General features: G+C 38.7%; 1 protein-coding gene across 1 annotated transcript in view; it reads right to left on the reverse strand.

The window, feature by feature from the left end:
- RNPC3 (RNA binding region (RNP1, RRM) containing 3) overlaps nucleotides 1-13,366 on the reverse strand; it is a 205,674-nt gene that overhangs the window by 100,995 nt on the left and 91,313 nt on the right. The window lies entirely within an intron of this gene.

Here is a 13,366-nt window from a genome sequence, read left to right on the forward strand (position 1 = left end):
TCTTATCTTCACCAGGACCCCAAATCTGTGACTTTAATGTGCCATAGCAGTAAAACTGCAAGATCAAGTAGAAAGCTTAAACTACTTATTAATATCTCTTATTACCATGTAATGTGAAGAAATAAGTAATACAGTAAGTATGACTTGTACAAATCAGGATGCTTTGCTTAATTTAAAAAGTTCCAAAACTAGAAAGTGTTCAGTACAGATTCACTCATTGCAAGTGGTTCATAAAAATACCTCAAGTGGACAATATTGGAATAATATGTATATAAGATCTGAATTTTCTGTGAGTGATTTTATCTGAAAAGTCCTACACAACCTTTTATATGCAGAAAATCAAAAAATCACACTTGGTTTGTGTGGTTCAAATATTGTCTTATTATCACCTGTGAGGGACCTCAGCGCAGCATTCTCATGCTTTTGTTGCAGTTTGAATTATGTTTTCCTGTCAATCTCTTGACCCCTTCCTGTTTTCTAAGGTAGCATTTATCCTGAAATTTAAGAACTCACATATGTAAGATTTATTCAGCCACATGTATTTTTAAAAAAATAGTTTGTATCTTAATGAAAATTATATAGAAAAATCCTGTCTGCATTGAAAATACAGGGAGTCAAGACTGTCTCGTGAGCAAACCACTAATTGGATGGAGTTTTCTATATCTGACTGCAATTTCTAATGCCATCACCAGTGATTTTTTGTCATCCTGAACATAGGCTTAGATTTTTATTTAGGGAATTAGATGCATGAATAACTCGGAGAGTCCTGGATCTCAAAATCTACATTCTTTATCTGTCTTATGTGTAAACTTATGCTGTTCCTCATCTTGCTTTCTACATAAAGATGTAAGCCCAAAGTTTATCAGTCTTCTAACTTAGTGAGATGCTGGGTGATAAGGATAATGCTTGTTCTCCTGAAACTTTATTACTGATTGTTTCATTCCGCTGTGGGCTAAAGTATCATTCTTTAAATCAAAGTCAGAATGATGAGACCACACAGGTAGGCAGAGACATAGTTGTGCAGTAATTATCTGTGGTTTTGTCTGACTTCATAAAATGAAGAGCAATATAATATATTCTCAAATATTCTCTAGTTTTGACTAAGTATTTTTTTACTGGTTTAACCACAAAATAGGGAATTTATCTTCCTTTCCACACTTTCTTCTCACTTTAATTTCATATGCAACAGTATTTTAATTATAGTGGTGATTTTCCAACACAGACACAAAATTGTTTTTATTCTAGAGCTATATCAAAATCATCATAGATGAAAAAATATATTTTACACATCTGCAAAGTAGAATATATGTTCTTCTTTCTCCCTTATGAGAAGAATGACATCAAGAAGTGTTTCCTAAGTTGACACACAACACATGGAAATAATACATGTTTTAAAGGGAAAAAAAACCTCAGACTTTTCAGTTTGCTGTAGCTTTGAAATAATTAGTCTAATACAAAAAAGCGCAAATTACCAATGGATCATTCTGCATGTCATCTGTCACTGGCTTTTTTTTAGGGAGTAAGGGAGTAGGACCTCCGCCCACAAATCAGTTAGGAGAAAACCCTCACTTTTTTATGCCTCCAAGTCATTTTTACAAAGGAATGTCATTTCCATCTATTTCACCTTGTCACAATTAAAAAGTTAATACATAGGCAGGTTAACAGCAATACCCTGCAGAAAATATTTTCTAATGTTTTTCGTGCAGGAGATCTCTTTTTACATGTGTATTTGCTAAAAATGGTAAAGTCTGTAAGTTAAGTTTTAGTCCTGCCTACTGGATGAGGAAAAGGCTGTGGATGTAGACTTCCTGGACTTCAGTAAAGCCTTTGACACAATTCTGCTTTGGAAACTGTCAGCCTCTGGGCTGGACAGGCGCACACTCTCCTGGCTGGAAAAATGGTTGGATGGCCGGGCCCAGAGAGTGGTGGGAAATGATGTGAAATCCAGCTGGAGGCAAGTGACAAGTGGGGTTCCCCAGGGCTCAGTGCTGGGTCCAGCCCTGTTCAATGTCTTTATCAATGACCTGGATGAAGGCATTGAGTGCACCCTTAGCAAGTTTGCAGACGACACTAAGCTGGGTGGAAGTGTTGATCTGCTGGAGGGTAGGGAGGCTCTGCAAAGGGATCTGAACAGGCTGGACTGCTGGGCTGAGTCCAATGGCATGAGGTTTAACAAGGCCAAGCACCAGGTCCTGCACTTGGGGCACAACAACCCTATGCAGTGCTACAGACTAGGAGAAGTCTGTCTAGAAAGCTGCCTAGAGGAGAGGGACCTGGGGGTGTTGGTTGACAGCGACTGAACAGGAGCCAGCAGGGGCCCAGGTGGCCAAGAAGGCCAATGGCATCTTGGCTTGTGTCAGAAACAGCGTGACCAGCAGGTCCAGGGAGGTTATCCTCCCTCTGTACTTGGCGCTGGTGAGACCGCTCCTCGAATTCTGTGTTCAGTTCTGGGCCCCTCGCTACAAAAAGGATGTTGAGGCTCTGGAGCGAGTCCAAAGAAAAGCAATGAGTCTGGTAAAGGGGCTGGAGAACAGGTCTTACGAGGAGCGGCTGAGAAAGCTGGGGTTGTTTAGCCTTGAGGAGACTGAGGGGAGACCTCATTGCTCTCTATAACTACCTGAAAGGAGGTTGTAGAGAGGAGGGTGCTGGCCTCTTCTCCCAAGTGACAGGGGACAGAACAAGAGGGAATGGCCTCAAGCTGCACCAGGGGAGATTCAGGCTGGACATTAGAAAAAAAATATTCATAGAAAGGGTCATTGGGCACTGGAACAGGCTGCCCAGGGAGGTGATTGAATCACTATCCCTGGAGGTGTTTAAAACACAGGTCTATGAGGTGGTCAGGGACATGGTTTAGTGGCAGATAGGAATGGTTGGTCTCGGTGATCCTGGAGGTCTTTTCCAAGCTAGTGATTCTGTGATTCTGTGAAATGATGAACAAAAATGAAGTAGAGTTAACACAATTATAATTTTTATCACTTGAGGTTAGCCAGTGGGAAAACTGGCTCTCTTGCACTATACTGTTTTGTATTTAGAGGTATCAGCATAATGTTCTCAAAGATCTCCTTGGAATATAGCTTTTATTTAATAGAAAATGCATCACATTGCTGATATCTGAGTGAGAGGTGGCATGTTCATTACCAATTAGTTTTCTTAGGTGCTCAGCAGTTTCAAAGTTCACTGACAGCAGAAGATTGCATCTGGGCCCAAAAAAACCTAAGTGTTGTGTGTTGGAGCTGCCTGCTGTGGAAGATGGGATGTATTGGAGGATGGGAGAAAGAAAGATTGTTCTCAGTAGCAAAGTCTATTGATTTTGAGACACTGGACTAATGAGATAGTAATACATCTGCAGGAGAACTAAGGTGATTTTATGATTAGTGGAAGGCATTCTGGGGGGTGGCTCAATTTATGCCAATGTCCAGTGTGTTGGTTTCTGGCACCAGCTGAAAAAAACAGCAGTCCATGGAAAACAGTTGAGGTTATAGTAACGGTGGTGGTTATATTTGATGAGGAACACAACAATGTATGCAACCATCAATCTCAGAGTCTTTTTGCAATGAGTACAGGCCTCCATATCAGAGAAAAGTATGTAAATTCACTGGCTTGTGACACATGGGGGCATAGGAGATGGGATCTGCCTTCTCCTTCGAACTCTGTGACAAAGTATAACTCTAACTGCTCTGAAACTCAGGGACTTCTTCTCGTCATAACTGCAAAGGCATATACTGATGTAAATCCATTTGGCTTGATTCCATCCTCTCATTGACCTGAATGAAAGTACGTTGCAGTCAAGTAACTTACCTCAGGATGAAAATGCCGAGTGAAATCATAGTCATGTCTCTGGTCCAATATCACTTTTCTTTTTTCTCTTTTTTTGATTTCAGATGCTTAAAAAGAGAGGAAATTGGCCTGTTTTCCCACTGTGTTGCATCTTACATAGTCAACTGGACTTGTGTAGAGGTAATGCACAAACTTCCAACAAATAATCACTTTTGACTTGGAAAAGATCTCCTTGTGGGCATCTCAGGATTCATACCTAACTGGCAAAAAAAATTTTTCCCTCATCTGCAGTAGAAATTCTGCAATGCAGCCCTTTAGCCTAGGATAAAAATGTCCCGTGCAGAAGGAAATGAAACAGGATTTTTTTTCACTCAGTTTCATTTGAGGAACCCCCACTACTTTGTATCACATAAGTCCTGTTGACCCACCCTGAGGGTCCCTGAGGTCTTTTTACGTTACTTCTCACAAAGACTGTAGCTCCATCCTGAGCAGTGCTGCATTTCGTCCTAGGTGGTGCATTGTTTTGCCTTCTTTGCTCTGTGGTGTATTATATAGCAGGGGGAATATGATTGGCTAATGAGAATATTACCCATGGCTACCTTAGGAGACCAACTACATTAATAATGAGACTTTGTGTCTGAAGATCCTACATCAGAAATAAAATAGCGAAATATCAGGCAGGAAAACAGAATTATTCCTGTTTTATTCTAGCAGGAATAAGCAAAAACAGCAAAGGAAAAAAAACCTAACCTCAAATCAGTGATTTTCATTTAAATCTGCTTGAGTATGATATCATTTAAAGAGAGTGTTGGATTTCTATTCATTCAGCATAGTTCCCAGGTCAAATACAACTGTTTACACATTTGACTGTAGCAGTTCTGCTCAACTCTTACCCATACATTGTCCTTTAAAGAAAGAAATGTATCTGGAGGCAGTCTTTTTTAACAACAAAACTCTCCTTGATCTGTCATTGCAGGTGTGGTTGAGAAAAGGCTTTATTAAGTGTTGTGAGAAGACCTCTATGTCCCTCACAAGATATAGGCAGTGCTTGTGCAATTCCTCTGCATGTTTCAAAAATATATTAAACATTAAATAAATGGAAAATTTTAATGCTAACTATCAGACCATTTTTCCCAGACAGAAAAAAAATAAATAGCAATTTAAATTAATACAATATTGTCTTTGTTGGTGAGACTTCATTAACTGATATAATATAACTGATATATAACTGATATAATATAGATCATATGTTTCCAGTGAAAGAAAGAAGTGTGTGTGATAGCTGTCTATTAACAGAGAATTCAAGCTGACTCCAGAAAACAATCAGATTCTGACTTCTATAGATATATTCTTTTACAGACAGTTTTGCCTGCATTTTCATAGCTAGCAATGGTCGTTTAAGTGGAGAAATGCAGCTCCCAGCATGAAAGGATTATTTTGCTTATCTTCCTTAAACCTTCTCCCCAAGTATTCTATCAATATGAGGTCGTTTGTAGGAGACAACTCAAATAATCTTAATATAAATCCTGGTTTTTGGAGCTGTGATTTGAAGTCGCATGGCATTCCACAGTCATGTGGAAAGGTATTTACTAGAACTGTTTTTATTCATTCTTTCATTCTACTGTCACCTAAATCTAAGACCCAGTAGGAATAATGTTTTTCTGTAGCTGCCCTGGCAAATATGGCTTTTATTACAGGAGATTCACACAGCTTTCAAATCCAATTAGACTCATGCTATCTTGCTGTGTTATACATTAAAATTTAGTAAATATATCTTACAGAATGACCTGCTTATTCTTCCATAGAATTTATTATTTTTATTAAAGGTTTCTTCAACCTGAAGTTTTTGTTCTGTTTTGTTTTATTTTGTTTTTCTGCAGTGGGTTCTTTTAGGAAAGGGAAAATGTGGAAACACAGAAAATATGTTTAGAGGTGGTGCCTGTATGGTACAGTATGTTCCATCTGAGGTAACAGGGATGACTTGCTGGTTAATAAAAGATAAAACCATTTCCAGGGCCCTGAACTAACTGGCAAAAGACCATATGAGGCAATTTTTTTTTTCTGTGTAACCTTTTTACAAAACCAAAACAAACCAAAAAGGAACACCCTTCACCCCTAGTTTAGTTATCCTACATATGGGTTGGAAATATATGTCTCATTAAGTAAATTAAGCCACTGCCCCAAAGATGCTTTGTGATGAGATTTCATCAAGAAAAAAGATTTACTAAGATTCTGCTTAGTAAGAGAGACCCTAGCAAAACCATGGATCATTATAGCCAGAGGTGGACCTGATAGTTTTGTGCTGAATGACCAACTGTTGATTTTGTTAGGTGTCAGAACTTTTCATCTAGCACATCAGAATATGAACTAATCCACTAAATATTTGATTCTGTGCAAAGTTAAGTATTACAGGCTTTAATTCTTCTTTATCAAGTGTCTTTATTGAAAATAAAATAGGCACCACTCAGGAGAACAGGAGGGGAAAGGTATAACAATTAAAGCACAAATAATCAGAGCATGTGATTCCATTAGAATTTATTATTAAAGTATGCTTTGTAAAAATATGTTATACCTTTAAAGGTATTTTACCTTGCTGAAGTGTTCTAGCCTAGAGCACTCAGGTTTTGGATCCTCATATCTTGCAAAGATAGTCCTGGGAAGCGAAATGGGCTCTATGAGGCAGCATAAAGCCACATCCTGCTCTAGTAAGTCTGGTCAATTTGCCTGCAAACTGCCCCAGGGCATAGCCAGAACAGGGGAAGTCTGCACCCATTGGTGCTGCCTCTCTAGATTCCTTCCTCATGAACCAGGATGCCTTTTCTGATCTGGGAAAGATCAGACCTTTACAGAACAAAAGAGCGCTTCAGATATGGTGCTTAATGATTCCAGGAGGGCTGGCAAGCCCTGTGTCTGCATAGTGTTGTGCCTTGGACTGATCCTTTCATCTGGCAGCTCTTGGATTCAGGACCCTAGTGCTACCTTTGCCTCTGCTCTTCCATGTGCCAAGCATGAGTACCATATACCTGAGGATTGTACTTGGCTGCTTTGCTCTTCAGATATCGGTTTGCAAAACGAAATCCTACCAGATCTGAGAAAGATCTGTTTGCTTTAACAATTTATTAGACTTTTGTATTTGTAACAAAGCTTTCTGGATGGCATAGTGGTTTCACTTTGTTTATCTATTATAAGCTATTTTCATTCCTATGTTTTTGTAATTTAATTCATTTTAACTTGTGGTGTTGTGAGATTCTTACATTGAGATCATCCTGTTTACTCATGCACTTAATTCGTCCCTGCAGCTGCCATCTGAAAACCTTGTCTAGCTATAGCTGTCTCACAGGATCAGGCTGCATACGCTGTTGCTCACAAACATTTTGTGTTATATTTGCTTTGTTGAATGATCTGGTATCACACTGTACAGGAAGTCTTTCTGTCATTTATGTTATGATTTTTTTTTTCAGAACACAGAGCATAAACTGAAAGCGTAGGGTTGGGATTGTGTTTTGCTTTTATGCCTTGTTACCTTGTGGTGCTGTGGTTTGTATTACAACTTGGCCAGCTCTTCATCCAGACTATTCAATTTCAAAGAGAATGTACCTGGAAATAATCACCCTTTCCTCCTCTGTGATACCTGTGCTTTCTTGTCAGTGACTCACTCAGCCACTGTTCCTTTTCTGAACGTGCAATTTTCATAGAAATACCAAAGGTAGTGAATCTACTTTAATGACTAAGTGTATTGAGAATCCTAGCTTGAATCCAACAGAAAGAAAATGAGTGCTTGCCCCCCAAATGCTTTTAAAACTCCACCATAAATATGGCTAAGTTTCAAGGGCAAGATTGCAACTGTGGTATCAGGAAATAGAAACTCCTTTCACACTCTGAGGAAGGAACTAGTTTGCATCTCATTTCTAGGGGTAGGACAATATCAGATAGCGTCCCTGCTTACATGGTCTACTAGGTGCGTGGGTGGGCAGGAAAGAACATGCAGGAGAAGACTGCAACCATATTTTCTTCCCCCTCACTCCTAAGTAGTCTTTGGTTCTAGTTTGGTAGATTAATAATTTACTGTTCTCTTTTGCTCAGGGATGGATACACGGTCAAAATCAACCTTCTGTCAGATATCATGTGAACAAATTGGTTTTTAAGTCATCGATTCAACAGTGACACTTGTTCCAACTGAACTAGTGATACTCCATCTAACTGTTTTCCAGTTCTTCTTTATGCTTTATTTACATCAGCCCCTCTCTAGAGCCAATGGGAGCAATCTCTAGTAAGGGATTATTTTCCTCTTTCAGGTTGGAAAAGCATATATAAAGCTCAAGGCTGTAACAAAGGTGCAAGAACCATCAAGGCATGTGCATCCAGGCTCCTTGCTTTGCACAGGGTAGTCCCTCTGGAAGCAAGGAACTCTGTGTGAAACACTCCTTGAGTTATTGTCATAAAGAGGAATGATCTGAGCCACATATATTGGAGTTGAAAAGACCTCTGGAGTCACCTACTCCAACTTCTGTGAACAGTGTAAGTTGACATGAACCTCAGGGATGAATGTTTTCCTTGAAATCGGTGACCCTTTCTGTCATATTGCCTCAATTTCTCTCATTTTGTACTACTTAATCTACATTTTTCCCATTGGTAATTTTGAGCTATTACTATACTTTTACCTGCTTGCCCCATGCCACCAAGAGTCCTCCCACATCACACTCCACCTTCTTCTTTTAATTAATTCTTCCTATGTACTCTCAGGCTGCAATCATGTCGTCTTACCTCTAGACAGCAAATTCAACAGCTGTTTTTCCTGCCTAACTACTCATAAGACCATAGTTGCTGTCTTCTGAACTTTGAGGATTCTTTTGTGTGTGTGTTTGCTGGCTGCTCTAGTTAAGTCTTCTCTTTTCTTCAAAACCACCACAATTTCCTAGTAGGGAATGCTTAGAGCAGTGTCGATATAGCCTTACCAGTGAGGACTGTGTAAAACACTATTTCAATTTCATGTACAATACCTTTTTTAATGTAGCCACAAGGACAGTAATCCATAGGATTGTAGAAAAAGAACAGATTTTACAGAAGTCAAAGGAAATTCAGTAGGAACTGTAGAAATCAATTAAATATTAATTAGGGCAAAAAGTAGTTAGTAGAATGATATGCTGTATTCCTAATAATCCAAAGACAGATACCCATGTGCAGATCTATATTTATTTTTTCCTTTTTTTGAAAGAAAAATTAAAAAGGACACATAAATTTTTGTTTAAGTCCTTGTTTCCTTGTGTTCTCCGCAAAACTCTTTGAGCCAATCTCCCTTACTGATTATCAGCCCACCTTGAGTACTCACAGTGGTTTATCCCTTGGTTTACAGGGCACACAACACATGCCACCATAAAGTACAATATCCAGAATGCCACTGCCTGCTACCTGGTCCATGCATCGTTTCAAATCACAGCATTTACTGAATTCAAGGGAAGCAGCTCAGAATAAAGGCAAGTTCTGATCTGAAAGCATCAGCACCAATTTTGGTTTGGAGTTAAGAGCATGTTGGTAGTAATACTGTGAAAAGGAACATACAGCTTATCTTTTCAAAATTGCTTTTAAATTGAAGGGGTGGAAGAGTGGCTTATGTATATATTATATGTTTGATTGCTTTCATTTTAATTGCAAATAATTTTGCATAATGCAGATTCAAGATTATTTGAAACACATACACGGTATCTCATCATATTTTTCTCTCAACACATTGTGCAAAAATAATGGGGGAGAAGGATATTTGCTTAAAAACATAAAACTTTAATTAAAGCTATTAATGAGATATCTTTCTTCAGAATATTATCCAATATTGCCACCTTCAGGCCAAAGTGTATTTAAGTGTTTATGGACATTTCTTCCAGAATCTTACAATTTTCCACGTTCATGATTTTTAAAACAATTCTAGTGTTTTTTCTTCTGAGAGTTGAGAGGCAGAGGCCAGGCAGTGGTGGCATTGGGAATTTGTGGAAGTTAAATCTTAAGGAAACAAATTCAGAGGGGAAGAAAACACCACAGTTAATACAGTGAATCCATATGGTGTGTGATTTGCTTTAACAAAAAATCCCAGAGAATTAAAATTACGCTTGTTCTTCTTCTGCAGTTTATTTTTCTGTTGCCTTGTCTCTTGCAAAACTTCTCCCAAGCTTTCTCCTTTTCCTCCTACTTCTACCAAGGAAAGATAAAGATGATTTGTGAAGTGAATAGATTCAATACGGTTATAATTTAGATCAAAGTTTAAGCTGAATTTACAAGAGAAAATTACTAAATTAAGGAGAGACAATGAATTCTGCTGGAAAAGAAAGGAGACTTATGTAATAGTAGTTAAACTGTGATCTTAATCTATAGCAAAAGCATCAAAGCTATTTGGTTGTACCTAACATTTGAGTCTACTTTTAAGACTTCCATGAAGAAATTGATAAATAAAAGTAACCCTTTGAGACAGGCACTCAAATTAAATAACATTCACTTTGTTCATGGCCTTGCCTCTGTTGGTTTCTTCCAGTGCTAAGTAAAGAGATTGGTCCATGGCTGAGAGTTATTGATTTACTGATAATGGAGTCCCATTTCTTGGGTATACATAGCCAAATCCTTTTGGAATATAGCATTACACAAATAGTGCCTTCCACCCAGAAAAAAGTAACATGCTGTTCAGTAACAGCAGTAGCAAACACTCTCTTTGGGCAGAGGCACAATGCTTTACTTCCCACTCAAACTGTTTTGCACTGTTGCACTAAAGAGCTGGCACATTATTCCCCACAGGTGGTTGCATTTCAGCAGCTGGGTGAAGCGAGTCTCTATTTCATCTTTCAGCTGTAGTGAGTGCTAAACATAACATAGGGCTCCTCTATTTCCACAGGCTATTAACCTTCCAAAACCCGTGCCTCTGAGGCTAAACTTCACAGTACTTCAACTTTGATTACAAGAAACATCTCTATTCAAAACCACAACATTAAGTGAAAGTGAATTATGTCCCCTTGCAACATATGATAAATATATGTGAGAGCTTACTGGGGGCTTAAACAGCTTTCTGAACTTAGTCCTTTTCAAATGGCAAGTTTAAGTAAAACCTCTTTGTCTATTTTTAATAACAAGAGGATGGCAATAAACCATGTAACATTATGAACCTCTGTCTGCAAAAGCATTTTAAAATATAGCACTTTATCAATAGTAATTTCATAGGATTTACAAAGCACAGCAGAAGTTCAGAGGAACTGAAAGCTGACATCTCCAAAAGAACATGGTAGACTTATCGACATCCTTGACATGAAAAACCAGCTTTCTTTCGGGTAAATATCCTCATCCAACTGACAACCGAACCACCTAAACTTTACGTTTTCTATTAGCTGAAGGTGATATTTTCTTAATAGGGCAGATGGAAACAGTTGTTCTCAATAAGCAGCTAGGCTGGTTGTTTGACCACAGGTACTTCAACAACCTCAGGTGTGAATACAATCCCAAGTGAACTTGGAGGAAGCAGCTTTATCAAGGAAAGGGAGGTATGAATAAACGTTACATCTAGACTAAACAAGATATTGTATATGCTATGTCTATAAAGTATGGCTTAAAATTTGCAGAGAAAGGTAATAGCTGAACATTCAATACCTCATTCTCATTCCTACCATTGTTTAGAAGATGTGGCTGAAGATGAGATAAGAATTTCTTATGCATTTATAAGAATTATAACAAAATATGAAGGGCTGTAGAAGTGGGTGCTTAGTCAGAAATACTTTCTACAGTGGAAAGAGGAAATAAAAATTAAATTAGATACTAAAGAGAGAAAAGCACATGGAACAATAATTCAGCATTCAGTTACTGGCAAAGGGAGCTTAGCAGTCCAAACAACAGATTTTGTAATATTTAATCTGGAGGATCTGTGGAATTATGCATAGGAAGAGATGTCTTCGCTGTTTTCTCAAATTAAATTGATTGAGGTCTGTGCATTATATTACATGGATTTATTCTGATTAGATCTAAAGCCAAATGTCTTTCTTTCCAAGGGAGATTCAGAAACTTAAGAACTTTTTTCTTACCTTTTTTTTTTCTTTCAATGTCAGAGGACACTGCAGCATTGTTCCTGCATCCAAGGTAGCTCAGGAACTGGCATGCCAATTGGCTGCTGCCTTGTACTTGAAATGTTGCTGCAGTTCAGCGTGGCTACACAGAGGCAGTTATTATACACTCATCCTAGTAGTATTGGAACACTGCGTAATCTCTAAAGTGCGTGAGGGTGAATGACTTACATAAATGTAGAATATTATTACTGTATACTCTACTTAATTGGGACATACTGAATAGGGACAGCTACTTTACTGTGTCTATCACTGTGGAATGGAAACTGATGACAGTGTGTAATAATAACTGCTAGTTAATCAAGACAGTATTGGCATATGTTCTACTTAAGAGGTCTGATTTAGGTTCTGGTAAATAAAATGCTGTTTAGCCAGGTGACAAATAGGTGTGAAATCCTGAACTGTTTTTTAAATACGCACATTGCCACATGAAGAGGTATATTTTTATAGATCCTTGTGTAGCTCAGTCAAGGGTGGCTGAGTTCAGTGGCACTGGCTGAATCTGTCGGCTTCGCACCGAATGTCTTTTGATTGTGGCACTGACAAGCTCATTGGCAGCAGTAATTCTTGCTTGACATTTCTGTAGCTCATAAAAGGCAAGTGTGTGCATTGCACTGCATCAGCAAATGCACACCAAATACAGTGTCACACCGTTCAGTTACAGGCCTGGCCATTCTGACACAACCCAACGTGTTTGGTGCATCTTCTTCCCAGGTTTCCCCAGCAGGACTCATCAGAACCTTCTGAGTGCATAGGGAGCATGTAGCTCTCTTCAAAAAGCAGTCTTACATTTAAATACTTCCCTGCCATCTTCAAGCATGCTTAGCCCTATGTAGTGTGAATTTGGTAAGCCTCTGAACCATGGTTCAGTGAAGTGCAAAGCAGGAGTTCTGTTAAATTAAAGGGCAGTCTGTGGAAGAACTAATTCAGTTTTTAGTGTTGAGAGGCACTGTGTTTTGATGGACTTGGCACATGTGGAAGTGCTACCTCTTTGTCTTCTCAGCCTTAAATCATTCACTTAACACTAGTATTACAGTACATGAGTCCATGCCTTCTTCCGTAAGAATGTTGATCTTGCCCAACAAATCACATATGTTCTTTTCAGAAAGAAACACAAAGTCTTTGATTTCTTTGTTAGAAAGATAATCATTAGGTTGATTCTATGCTGCAAATCATTGTAATCTTCATAATGGGGTAGAAAACTGAAAAACCTGCAGCTGCTCCAGAATGCTTTCCAGCTTTCATAGAATCATAGAATAATAGAATCATAGAAAAACCAGGTTGGAAGAGACCCACCGGATCATTGAGTCCAACCATTCCCATCAAACACTAAACCATGCCCTTCAGCACCTCGTCCACCCGTGCCTTAAACAACTCCAGGGAATGGGAATCAACCACCTCCCTGGGCAGCCTGTTCCAGTGCCCAATGACCCTTTCTGTGAAGAATTTTTTCCTAAGGTCCAGCCTAAATCTCCCCTGGTGGAGCTTGAGGCCATTGCCTC

This window comes from Phaenicophaeus curvirostris, chromosome 8, assembly GCF_032191515.1.
Source record: "Phaenicophaeus curvirostris isolate KB17595 chromosome 8, BPBGC_Pcur_1.0, whole genome shotgun sequence".
Lineage (NCBI taxonomy): Eukaryota > Metazoa > Chordata > Aves > Cuculiformes > Cuculidae > Phaenicophaeus > Phaenicophaeus curvirostris.